The 12,584-nt window shown below is 43.3% G+C and overlaps 1 long non-coding RNA gene across 1 annotated transcript in view; it reads left to right on the forward strand.

Moving 5' to 3' along the window:
- The window catches only part of LOC116825619 (uncharacterized), a 62,360-nt gene that overhangs the window by 21,800 nt on the left and 27,976 nt on the right, over positions 1–12,584 (forward strand). Inside the window, exon 2 of the long non-coding RNA XR_012655019.1 lies at positions 6,377–6,520. This is a non-coding gene — a long non-coding RNA (uncharacterized LOC116825619). The remainder of the gene's footprint in view (positions 1–6,376; positions 6,521–12,584) is intronic.

Raw genomic sequence — 12,584 nt, forward strand, 5'->3', positions numbered from 1 at the left:
TCACTGAATCATATTTTGCTGTCCGTACAGTGCACAACGCTCATGCATGTAATCCAGTTGCTCCAACTAGGGAGGGACTTTTGGGGTAAGAACCTTTGATGCAAAGGCACAAAGCAGCCAGAGCATAGTGATGAATCTGTCCCAGTGAAGTTATTCACAATTTGTATCAGTGCAACTGGGAGCAGAATCTGACTCAACAGCAGAACATTTACTGATACCACATGATATGTCATCTCATGAACCTTTGAGAATGCACCTTCACTGTGAGAGAAAATACAACTGGGAGCCCGAGAACCTACTTCACCATTACTTGCATGTTGTGCAGTCATTTACGCCTTTGCAAAGATGGTGCAAAATACTACCATGGATGTGCGTAGAGAATTTTGATAAGATTTTAGCACAATGACTACTATTATTATTTATTTGTATTATGGTCATGTTTGGGAGCGCTAGTCATGGACGAGGACTCCATTGTGTTAGGGGCTGTACAAACACAGAACAAAAACACGGTTCCTCACCCACGGAGCTTACACAAAGGAAAAATCAGTCCATAGTCTTTAAACACTAGGCAGGCTGTGGTAGCACCCTGGCTTCAGGGTTCTAAACATCCTGCATCAGATCTTTCCACATGTCTCTCTCTTATGCACAGCCAGGACAGCTGTAGGCATCTGGAATGCACTTCTAGCTCTTGACCCAGCTGCTCTGGATCCACTTGTCTCTAAAACTTGGTAATTTATCAAAATGTTCTTCCAATTAAAAAAAAGACCTACCACACTGATCTCTATCCCCCCTCTCTCAAGAAAGAATTGCATGAAACGTTTGTGTGCTTTTTGAGCAGTTCCAAGTGCTTTGGCATACGTTGTCCAACTATGTTTTTATGTCACTCCCAGCTCAGTGGGCTAACAAACACACACCAAATGAAATATGAACTGGATTATTCAATGTATGTTACCACTACTGCCAACTCTTCCTTGCAGTGCTCCAGGGGACTGAGGTCAATTGTATTCATTTCTTGAGTTTTGGTTATTTTAAAAACCATAACTCAAATATATTAAGATAAAACAAATCTGAGGGCTGAGCCTTAGGTTCTGGTTTACTTAGCCTGCCCCTACTATTTGGATTCATTTAGAGGACAAACTGCAGCAAATTCATTCCTGATAATAACTTCACTGAAGTTAACAGAGGTACACAGGGGATTAATTTGACCCATTGTATCTACTTTGATTCTTGCCTATTTACACTGGATTTGGCTGAAGAAACCCTAGGCCCGATTATGTCTAAGTTCAGTTTATTTGACTTGTTCAGGTCCTGCAGGGCTCCTAAGGATTGCAGGCACCAGACAGCTGTGCTCAGCCTTGTCTGCTACAATAATGTCAAGGAAACCAGAACTGGCAAAGCTTCGGAACACTGGGGTGCGCCTGGGTTACAATAGGCAGAACCATTCCAATGAAAATAAACTGTTCCTGGACAAAAGACCTACCTCCATTTCTTTTAAAAACCAGGGGATATGCTTTGATCAGACTGCAAGGTGGGAGCTGATACTCTGAAAGCTATCTTCTCACCAACCAAACAGCAGTAAGTGAGAGAGGAAATGGAGCAAAGCTACAGCATATTTGTAAAAAGGCAAAAATCTGACCATTGTATTTAACTCTTGCAAATTTGATTGTGAGTAAGGACATCAGCAGAAGAACCTCCCTGAACCTTAGCCAGGATTTCCATTGTTGCAGCATTACCTTATTTGCCTGAGTTCTGGATCCTATGGAAATGTCACTCGCAGAGGAGATAAGAGCAATGATGGATGCACTTCCCCTACCTAGTGTTTTCTTTGTGAATATAGATTTTTTTTGACTGTGAAAATCAAGTGCAAAAATGGCATACAGTAACTGACCACTTTACCCACAGCCCCAGCACAGCAAGGTCAGGCTTTTCAAAGGCTTGGGAAGGTGCAAATAATTTTTTGACCTCTTTGGGGGCTCAGATGCTAGTTGAATGCCATGGGGATTTTCCAAGTTGGTAAATGGTCACATCCAAGTTATCTGAGCACCCAGTGGCTTGAGTATTCCAAGGGAATGTCTTACACAGGTATAAAAGGCTGGCCAAAGGGAACACCCTTGGGAAATTAGGCCCACAGGGTCAAATCTCGCTCTCAGTTATGCTAGTGTAAATCATCAGTTAGTCCATTTGGCTAGGTTCAGTGGTATGCCCTGGCTGCCTGTAACATAAAATACCTGAAAATTCAGCTTAGCTATCCAGTTGAGCTTAGTTCATAGCTGTTTTGTACTGCTACAATGGTGCAAAGCAACTGGAGCGCACCAGTGAAAATGGCATGTTAGTTTTCATGGAGTTTGAATTTACAATGCACTGAGAGCAAAATTTGTGGCAAAAGAACCTGATCCTCCACAAATGAAGTCAGTGAGAAGGTTGTCATTAATTTCAATAGGAACAGGGCCTAACCTACCCTCTGACCCCCTAGAGATGGTCTTTTCAAGGCAGGGCTGAGGTAGACTGGCAGAGCAAAGTGAAGGAAGCTTTTCACTGCCCAGTCCAGACTTTACCCATTGTGTTGATGAATAGAGAACTTCACTTTACATTCCTATCAACTGGGGCCCTTTCACCAGCACCAAATTCTATATTTAGAATGAAGAGGCCAACCAATACTATTACACTGTTTCCCACCCTAGCTTTCAGAAGGCAGAGTAGTTCCTTTTCAGTGCTGTACACTTTACATCCCAAATCAAACACAGATTGCACAAGCTTTTACTCAGGTAGCACTTGATTCCTGTTTTTATTTAACAACAATATCCCTAGTTGTGAGAGGGTTGCAATTTTTTTTCAGTCTTTCCTACTGAAAAGCCCAAATACCCAGAAAACATCAAACCAATTTGTTGAAACTATGCAGTTCCCTCTGAGTCTCCTCATTCAGCTACAGCGTGTTGGACTGGGGAAATTTTAGTTAAATATAAAAGAAAAAATATACATATTTCATTAACCATTGACTTGATCTTTCAGTGCATTAGGTCATGAGCACTGGTCTGGGGAGATCTCTGGAACTATCACATTTGTCACTAGTGTACAGAGCAGGAAAAACTCCATATACACACTGTCACAAATAGCTCAAGATCATGCTCTATGTATGTTCTATAATTAGATTTCACAAACCAAGTATCAAGTGTGAACTCCTCAAGCACTATAACAGCCTTAACATGGAGTCACAGACAGTCTCCTTGGGCACTCCAGTCTATCTTGTCACCCAGGCAAGCCTACCATTCTGATAGATGGTCCCTTACACCAAAAATCACAACAATGTTACTCCCAGGCCCAAAAGATCAGTCACTTACCTCAGGTCAAAACAATGAGAAGTCCTTGTGGCACCTGAGAGACTAACACATTTATTTGGGCCCAAATAAATGTGTTAGTCTCTCAGGTGTCACAAGAACTCCTCATTGTTTTTGCTGATACAAACTAACGGCTACCAGTCTGAAACTTTACCCCAAGTCAATTTATCTTAGGTCTCTCACCAAAGACAAGGCTTAAAGCCAATCCTGTAATAAACTAACTACAGGTTTACTACCTAGGAAAAAGGAATGAGAGTTATTTACAAGGTTAAAGCAGGTAAACATACACACACAAATTAGTTAGTCTTAGGTTCCAAAAGACAAGAGAAGCTGCTGTAATATGCAAGCTCTAGAAGTCCTTTAGGGTTAGCCTAAACTAAGCAGCTTGCTTATGCTTAGAAATATTCCCCTCTCCAAATTCCAAGCATTATAGTGATACACATCCATCAGGGATTTTTATTGCTGTCCTCCAAAGTTCAACCTGGGAGGGGATGAGAATTTGTTCATGTTCCCTCTCCATGGATGTTTGAAGGAGAAATCAACAAAGCCTTTTGTCCACTAATGTTCCACAATGGTTCATCTGGGGTCTGTATGCCTTCTTTTGTTGGACAGGGGATGACATCTTTACTGGTGAACTCCTAATTCACACTTAGTAATGCTTCCCTCCTGGCTGTGGGGGTTTCCAGTTTCAGATCAACCACTTTTATGGTTACAGAGCAAATACTTAAATATGACCTTATAACATGGAATCCAGATACTGTAAGTGAGATTAAGGCAGGCAGCAACTCACAAGCATTTCACAAAGTCCACACACTAAACACATCTCTATAAATCTAATACCTGTTTTAACAATACTAACACACAGGTGAGCCAGACTGATTTCCAGATATGCATTTGTCAGTGAGGCCTAGGAGCCTTCACATGAGTGTCACACATGCCCCTTCACCCCCACCTCATTCCCTGACAACCAAGAGGCATCACTCTGAGGCTTGTCACTATCTCTTTGTTCTCAGTGTTGGTGTGGAGGGGAGTGGGTCACAGGGCAGAGAGAACAAACCATATTCTCCTTTTCAGAACTATTTGACAAGACTAACAAGTTTCTGCCCCCTGCCTGTTTATATTACAGTGAATTAATGCTTAGTCATGCTCTGGAGCGTGCTACGGAGCCTCAGCTCTGGCCTTTCACAATGTGCAAGGGAGTGTGTGTCTATATAACAGCATGTAACAATGTAAATGATTGCACTGGCATTAGCCCAGCTAGAATGGAAAGTGCCCAGGGAAATGCTGCTGACAGATACTATAGTGTTATGGTGCACCTTGTCAGACATAATGTGCTGAGTCTCAAGAGTCTGCCAGATTGATGAGCCTCATCGGCTCGCCTGCAAACCAACAAACAACGCTGGCTGAGTCAGCAAAGTGTCCAGGCAGCTCATCTCCTGCAAGTGTTTTTATTTCAGATGTCGGGAAAAGGGATGCTGATACTCTATAATCAGAGCATGTTCCCCTTGTTAGTTCTAATTTCTAAGAGAAACTAAAGCAGCTTTTCCTGGTGCCATTTTCATTACCTTCTCTGAAAAGAAAAGCAAAAGCTGCATAATTAGGTAGCTGTGTCAATCGATTTTATCCCCTTCTTTCTAGGAACTAATCTGATTCACTAACTACACTGTATAATCATGTCTTTTTTCCTAAAGATTATCTTAGTTATATTTACCCATTCAGTGTCCATTATTGTTTCCATTTGTAACTATACGACTGCAGTACGAGGTTATTAGTTTTTATTTTACAGGCACTGAAAGAGATTGTGTCTGTTCTTATTGGTGCCTCCTAGCAGGGCCAGATTTTTAGCTCAGTTACCCTGGTGTAAATCTGGAGTAATCCCATTGATTTCAATCTGGCCATTCGGTTTGTACACCTGCTGCTGGCAGCTCTGGAGAACAGGCTTGACCTCCTTTTGGAGACAATCAGTCCCTCACTTGAAGTGGCCACTGGCAAAATTCTCAAGGTGCCCCTTACATAGGGAGCTCCCTTTTGGTTTTCAATTGTTTTCAGTGGGAATACAGAATTATGAATAGACTATTTTATTTATTGCAATGGAGAACACCACACTGTGTCATGCCCATCTGCTACTCTGGGTGCCTTTGATATTTAAAAAAAAAAAATACAACCCAGCAATAAACTCCCAGGAAGAGCTCCAGCAAAACTCCACTCCCAACACAATGCCATAGGGAGGGCTTCCCCACCAACCTCTGTCCCCATAAATAACCTCCCACATCAAGTGCCAACCTGTCCAGCAGCCCAGACAAGAAGATGCATCTGGTAGGGTGCTCTGAAGGACACCAATCCCTGGATATTGCTGCCCAAGGATGGCCATTTGTTTCCCGCCTGAGAGTTCCTTGCAGGGATAATGATTTATAATGAAGTTGCTAATGCACATAATCCTGCACAAAGTCTTTTGTCCTCAGTCTCCATTTGATTTTTGATGGGTTCAGAGGTATGGACAAAAGTATCACTGTTGACTCATGCTAGCCAGTCCTTCCTTCTTGAATCTGAAAGCTCCTATCAGCCCACGGAGCAGCAGACTGAGATTAAGAAATGACTCCTGAGCTCCCACATGACTGTGGGAAATACTAATACTTGAGGTTCACGTTTTCAAAAAACCCAACACTGTGCTCAGCACCCTTGCTATCCCAGGCATGGGGTTTTCTTGACGATCAGGCCATATCATGTAGGACCACTCACAGTTCTGTGATATGGCAAATATGGCAGGACTATTATGAGACCAACAAGCTCAGTTTTATGTATGTATTATTTTTACACAGGATTTTAACTCAGATCTCTTGGAGACAAAAGGCAAGTGCTTTATACAACCTTTAGCCCAGTACCTATGGTCTCTCTGACTATTTTTGGACTGATGAAAACACACCCTGTGATGTGTTGTTGCTTAGATATCAGTCACCGTTATATCTTACTGCTTCAATAATTACTGGTTTGCACACACTTCACATGAATTCTAATTGATACAAGTGCAACAATGTCAACAGGATGAAGCAACCCATCATCGCCCTTCTCAATGAACAGAATGGATTCTCATGCATAACTGCTTCAGATGTGACCAGCTCACAGTAGCAGCCACATGCCTGTTTAGCAGGATACCTGCTGATGACCACAGTTGCATGGATGTCCAGGTATGTTACCATCTGCTGTAGCTGGACTTGGTCCTAAAAATGTGTTAACATTCAGAAGACCTCTTGAAAATATTGAACCTCTAACATTTCACAAGTCCAGCAGTGCAGGCATATTAGCAATTATCTAACAAGGTGTGTGGAGGACGGTGTGGCCAAATGGAGTTATACTGTAGAGTATTTCAGAATCATTGTGAGACATGAGCCAGCTTTAGGCCTGAATGTGGAGTAGAAACCATACCATTTGCTTTAGTCAATGATATTCTCTGCAGATGGTGACAGAATGACAGTGCTGATTTAGTTTAGATCTGTCAGCAGCCATTCAGACCCTTGACCATGAGAGCATGTGGAAACATCTGCAGGCCCTAGCACCCATCTGATATATAGGTGCCAATTCCCCTTGTTCTGAGAGGACCCAGAAAGGAGCAGTGGGAAAGTGCTCTTCTGTCCTGAGGCCTCTCTCACGAAGGGTACAAGCACAGAGGTCTACTTTATCACCTGTTGTTCAATGTATACATGAGACTGCTGCGGCGGAGGGGTGGAGGGGCTAGTGAAGAGATGTGCAATATGTTCAGCTTGCTGATGACACTCAGGTCTAAGTGTCTCTCACTTCTGACATGGCTTGTGCATCGGAATGAATATTCCAGTGTCTTCATGAGCATGGGGCTTGGGTGAGGGCTGGCTGATAGTGGATCTGACCAGGGAGGAAAGAAAGCTGGTTGGGGCTGAGTACCAGAATTTAGGCCACTGCCCCCAGCTGAAGGCCTGTGATTGCTGAAAGACTGTGATTGTAATGCAGGAGTGCACACTAGGTGTGTTATTAGATTCTGGTCTTCTGAATGCTCAGGGAATGACAGTGACCAATGGCACTTTTTTCCTCTCTGCCTGAGACAAGTGTGGATTAATATAATGTGCTCTGTCTGGGGCTGTACACTGAGACCACTGGCAAACTGAAGCAGCCAGACTATTAAGTGCAGTTTCACTCTGGAAGCAAATTACCTCAGCGTTCTAGAATCTGCAGTGGGCTCCCTGGCAATTCCTGAGAGGAATCCAAGGTGTTTGCCTTCCCTGTGCAGCCCTCAACGATTTGAGAAGTGGCTACCTGGGAGACAACCCCCTGTGTCCCACAGTACCACACTGCAGCAGCTATGCTCAACTGAGGTACAAGAGCTGGAGCGATGCCTTTGGGATTCACTCTGCACCCTAGTCTGCCAGAGCCAGGATCTGTTTACAATCTGGGCACTCATCTTTTCTCCTGGGTATTTAAGGAGTAGGAAGTGTTGAAGAGGTTCTCAGTTCAGTTTTGCCTGCTGGTTATGTAAATGTTAGGTCTGAAAGAGGAAGCCATTGTAATTTTTATAGAGGGGGGTGACATTAAATTATGCCTGACTGCTCTGAGCTTAGAGCGAGCGCTTGTTTATGCTTCTCTAAATCAGAAAATAATTTTAAAAAATGCTTAAGGTGAACTGCAGTATAGAAATATTATTATTATTTATTATTATTAGTGGCTTCTGTGAAATGGGCCAGAGGTTTCAGGATACTTCCATTGTGATATGTCTCCTGCAGATTTCCTTTCTTTGTTATCAAAATTAAACAGAAAACAAGTTCACATTGGAAAAAAATGTTGTGATGAAACCAGAGCCTTGTTAAATAAAATTCTGTTCCAAAAAGAAAATACTTTTAAACCAGAGCTGGAAAATACTTGATTACACATAAGGCTTTTAGGTCTCAGGTTCACAACTTCTGCAAATCATCATGAATTAGTTTGAGCAGGATAAAGTGAATTGCTTTGAACACACTCTACTTTTAAACAAATGAAAAAACTTCATTGTGAAAAACTGATTCCCAGGCACATTGTAAAGCCATTTCTGCTTTTCAGATGCCCAGAGAGACAGTTTGCATTGTTTGTATAGTGCCTCGCACAATGGGGCCTGATCCATTATTATGGTTCCTAGGTATACCAAGGAATAATAATAATAATAATTAATAATAATACCAACCTTGGGCTCACATGATGAGGAGGCAGCATGTTGGAAGGTATCATTAGGGATGAGTCAAAAATTATTAAAACTGAATGTAGCTATTTATAAGCTACATTTTCATAGGAAGAAGCAATGGGTGAACATGCAAAAAACTCATATTTGCAAATGTCAGTGAGTATTTGCATATGCAAAACTGTTGACTGTAGCTGCTGGAGCTCACAGAGCCTCACCTTGAACACAGAAGTGCTCATCTGCATGGTCAACTGCAGGCTTGCTACAGGCAGAGTGGATTTGCCACAATTAATCTGATGATCCTTTGTGTGTTAATCTCTGAGTGCCAGATAGCTCAAGCTTTCAAAAAATCAGTCAGTCAGAACAACATGAGATAGTCTTAGAAACCATGAGGGGTTTTTTTGTTTGTTTTTTGTTTTTTTGGGGGGGGGGCGGGGAACGGGGGTTAAATAAATTTTAAGTTCTTCTTATTTCCCTTCTGGTCTTGGAGATTTGAGATCACATTTTTTCCCCTTCCACCTCAATTATGATGGCTGGAAACTTCCATATTTTAAAAAAAAAGTAAAGTGGAGATTCTCAAGTAATCAGGAGCTGGGCCTTTGAGTAAAATATTGTGACACTCAGGATAAAAATGCAACAATTGGCAACAGTGTAATAATAAAGAGCTTCCTTTCCTTGCTCAGGGGAGCACAGGAGCTCTGCGTACTTCTTTGGCATACTAAAGGGTTGAAGACATAGAAGAGAGAGGGGACTATCCTTTCTCCCACCAACACTCTTGGCAGCAGAGCTGGCTAGCCAGCTGTCTGTAGGGTGGGTCATAGCAAGCTGGGTGTCTGCCAAGGACCCATTCTGCAGACTGAACAGGAGTACTTGTGGCACCTTAGAGACTAACTAAGGTGCCACAAATACTCCTGTTCTTTTTGCGGATACCGACTAACGGCTGCTACTCTGAATTCTGCAGACTGTCTTCCAGTGTTCCACTTGGAGCATTGCAATGGCATACCACCCCTTTAATATAGGCTATGCCTTCAGAAGCCCTTAATAAATAAAATGATTGTCTTAGCTTTCTGCCTTCCAGTACTGAGTTCCACACCCTATACATGCATCACCACACAGACTCTTCCAAGGAGCTGCAATTAGCAAATGTAAAAATTATAAATGGAGGCCTGAAGACTAAAATCCCTCTTTTCTGACAGAGACTGGACCAATGGAAAACTTTGTTCCTTTTTGATGACATCACTGGCTTCTGTGACAGGCAACTAGCAGAGATTTTTTTCCCTACCAATCAGGTACATTCAAAAGGCCTTGATAGAGCAGATATGAAGAGTTAATATTTGGCTTGATAGTGCCCACCATTGTTTTATGAAAAACTGTCACACTTCAGTAGCAAGTTCAAGCAATCAGTAAAAAACATTCTTGAGAAAGTGTCACCCGTGGCTTTGGCAATATTAGCACCATTGTTAGCAAAATGAAACCCACTAAAAACATGTTTGGTCCTTGTGAGCACAGCCATTCAAATATCTGCCCTTCAGGGCTCTCCAGCCAGTTGTTGTCAGTGCAGCTCTTGCCAAGTTTCCATGCAAAGGCACAATCATAGGCATCACATTGTCTTCATTGTACTACTGCTCTGAGCAGTCAGATGTTTTGCCTTTTGGAAAGGTGGTGCCCTTTCCAGGGAACAAAAGAACAAGGAATGTGATGATTTCTGTCTGGCGCTCCAAAGTAATGATCATGTGATTAATACAGACACAGTCCCCAGTAACTCTTGAGGGGGCAGCTACGAAGCAGACAAACAAAAACAGAAAGAAAAGAATTAGGTGGTGCCCCCAGAAAAAGTCTAATTCCAGTGCACATCAAACACAGATACCCCAGCCTCACCATTCAGGTTTCCCAGGGCCTGAGCAAGATGAGCCCCTCGGTGAAGAGCAGCTGATTGGGACCCAAATCTAGAGGAGAAGCTGGTATAAGGAGGAAAGGTGATCTTGCGGTTAAATCACAACCAACAGCCCAAGGTCCTTTCTTTTTGAAAATTGTCAACTTTTAGTTAGAAACCTAAAACCTGAAAACCAAACCTGTTTGGCCAAATTTTTATTTTTTTGATGAAAAGTTAACATATTCCATAGGGAAAAGACTCAACGTTTTGCAACCAACTCTAGTTATGATGCATTTGACCATATCATGAAATGTCTCCGACTATAATAAAATGCAATCAAATCCCATCTTGAGAACAGAACCATGTGACAACTCCCCCCGAGTTACTCTTAATAAACAAGTTGCAGTAGCTCTGGAATGTTAGCAGAAATGCCTGCGCTCATAGGTGAACTATCTTTAACAATAAACACTTTCATACCTGCCAAGTCTACTGGTTTTCCCCATAGACTGCTACTTTGGGGTCCTGTGTATGTGGCTCCAGAACCAACCTACTGTTTTTCTGATGGTGGGCTCCAAGTTTTATGTGTGGGGATTTCACATTAAACCACTGTGTTGTTTGGGTGTGCTAACGATGATCTTCAAAATGAAAAATAAATGTATCTGCCCCTTTTTGCTGCTTTCGAGTGTTTAAAGAGAACTTGACAGGCTTGTTGAGCAGTTTCTTTAAGAAAGGGCCATTCATTTTCTTCTGTTTTTCTATTTTAGAAATATAAATATCAAAACTTGTTTTCACTGACAGTCTGGAGAGCAAATTTTCCCAGCCCTCAGTTGAAGGCTGGTGTGCTTGGCTATTGCAGCTAGCTAAGTATTAACAGGGGTGTTTTTTTAGGTGAAGTGCTGAGACCAGGCTGTTTGCTTTCCTGCCAGCTGTCAGCCGGGCTCTTGCCCTGAATAGCGTCTTCACAGACAGAACTTTTCCCTCTAGTGTTAGTCAGAAGTTTGAGCTAAATCAGTGTTAATACCCTGCCCCCACACACTCCAATAAACAGAGTCGGATCCTTGGCCCTGCTGTTTCTCCTTTGCGCTGTTCAAGTGGCTAAGCTGGTCTGTCTTCCCCTTCACATAGCTGAATGCCAGAACTGGCTTTATGGCTTTGCCATACGTAGTGACAGAACAGGGCTTCCTGTTGTGCAACTGAAGTGGGGGAACCAGCATTAGCTCAAAAGGTTTAAAACAAAGATGGATCAAACCCATAAATGTCAAATGTAGATCCAGATCCAAACCTTCCGAAAGTTCAGGGGGATTTGTCTGGGGATTGGTCCTGCTTTGAGCAGGAGGTTGGACTAGATGACCTCCCGAAGTCCCTTCCAACCCTGTTATTCTATGATTCTATATGTAACCCTTCTGCCCATCTGAGTTGGCAGCAACAAGGGCCAGGTTCAGTATCCAGGGGTTCCGTTTCAATAAACAAGGCATAACCGGCTTGAGCCCCCACCCAGTGACCTGGGACACTTACATACCATACCCTCCTGGGTGCCTCTAGGAGGCAATACTTCCCCTCTCGCAAGCACGGAGTCTGAGTGTAGCGAAATCTTTTTAATAAAGGAAGGAATCAATGTGGCATCCCATTGGAGAAACACCACAAACAGAGTTATAACACAAACCATAACCACCCCCCCAAGTACATTTGGCAATGTCCTTTCCCCCTTAGGGTCTTAAGTCCAATCACTCCAAAGTCCAACAACCCAAAAGTCTCTGGTCAATGCCACCCCAGAATTCAAGAGTCTATCTGTAGAGGTCCCTCCCCCCAGCCTGGGTGAAAGGGGCACCTTACGTGGTCCAGGGCCAACTGCCCCGCCTCTCCGTGGGTTCTGCTTCCGCCTTCTCCACGAACTGCTCCGCCTTACCAGCCGCTCCACTCTGCTCCTCCCGCCGTCCTCACAAACTGCTCCGCTCCACCAGCTGCCTCGTGAGCTGCTCCAGTTGTCCCAGCAAACTGCTCGGCTCCGCTCGCTCTGTGGGCTGCTCCACACGCCCCACAGCTACTCCGCTCTGCCAGCCGCTCCACTCCACCAGCTGTCCTGTGGTCCGCTCCAGCCATCCCCATAAACTGCTCCACTCCGCCAGCTGCTCTGTTCCACAGTATAGCTTCAGGCTCCCCCACTAGTTAGCACAGTACTCAGTGCTCCCAGCTCAGTAAT

The sequence above is a fragment of the Chelonoidis abingdonii genome, chromosome 1, assembly GCF_003597395.2.
Source record: "Chelonoidis abingdonii isolate Lonesome George chromosome 1, CheloAbing_2.0, whole genome shotgun sequence".
Lineage (NCBI taxonomy): Eukaryota > Metazoa > Chordata > Testudines > Testudinidae > Chelonoidis > Chelonoidis abingdonii.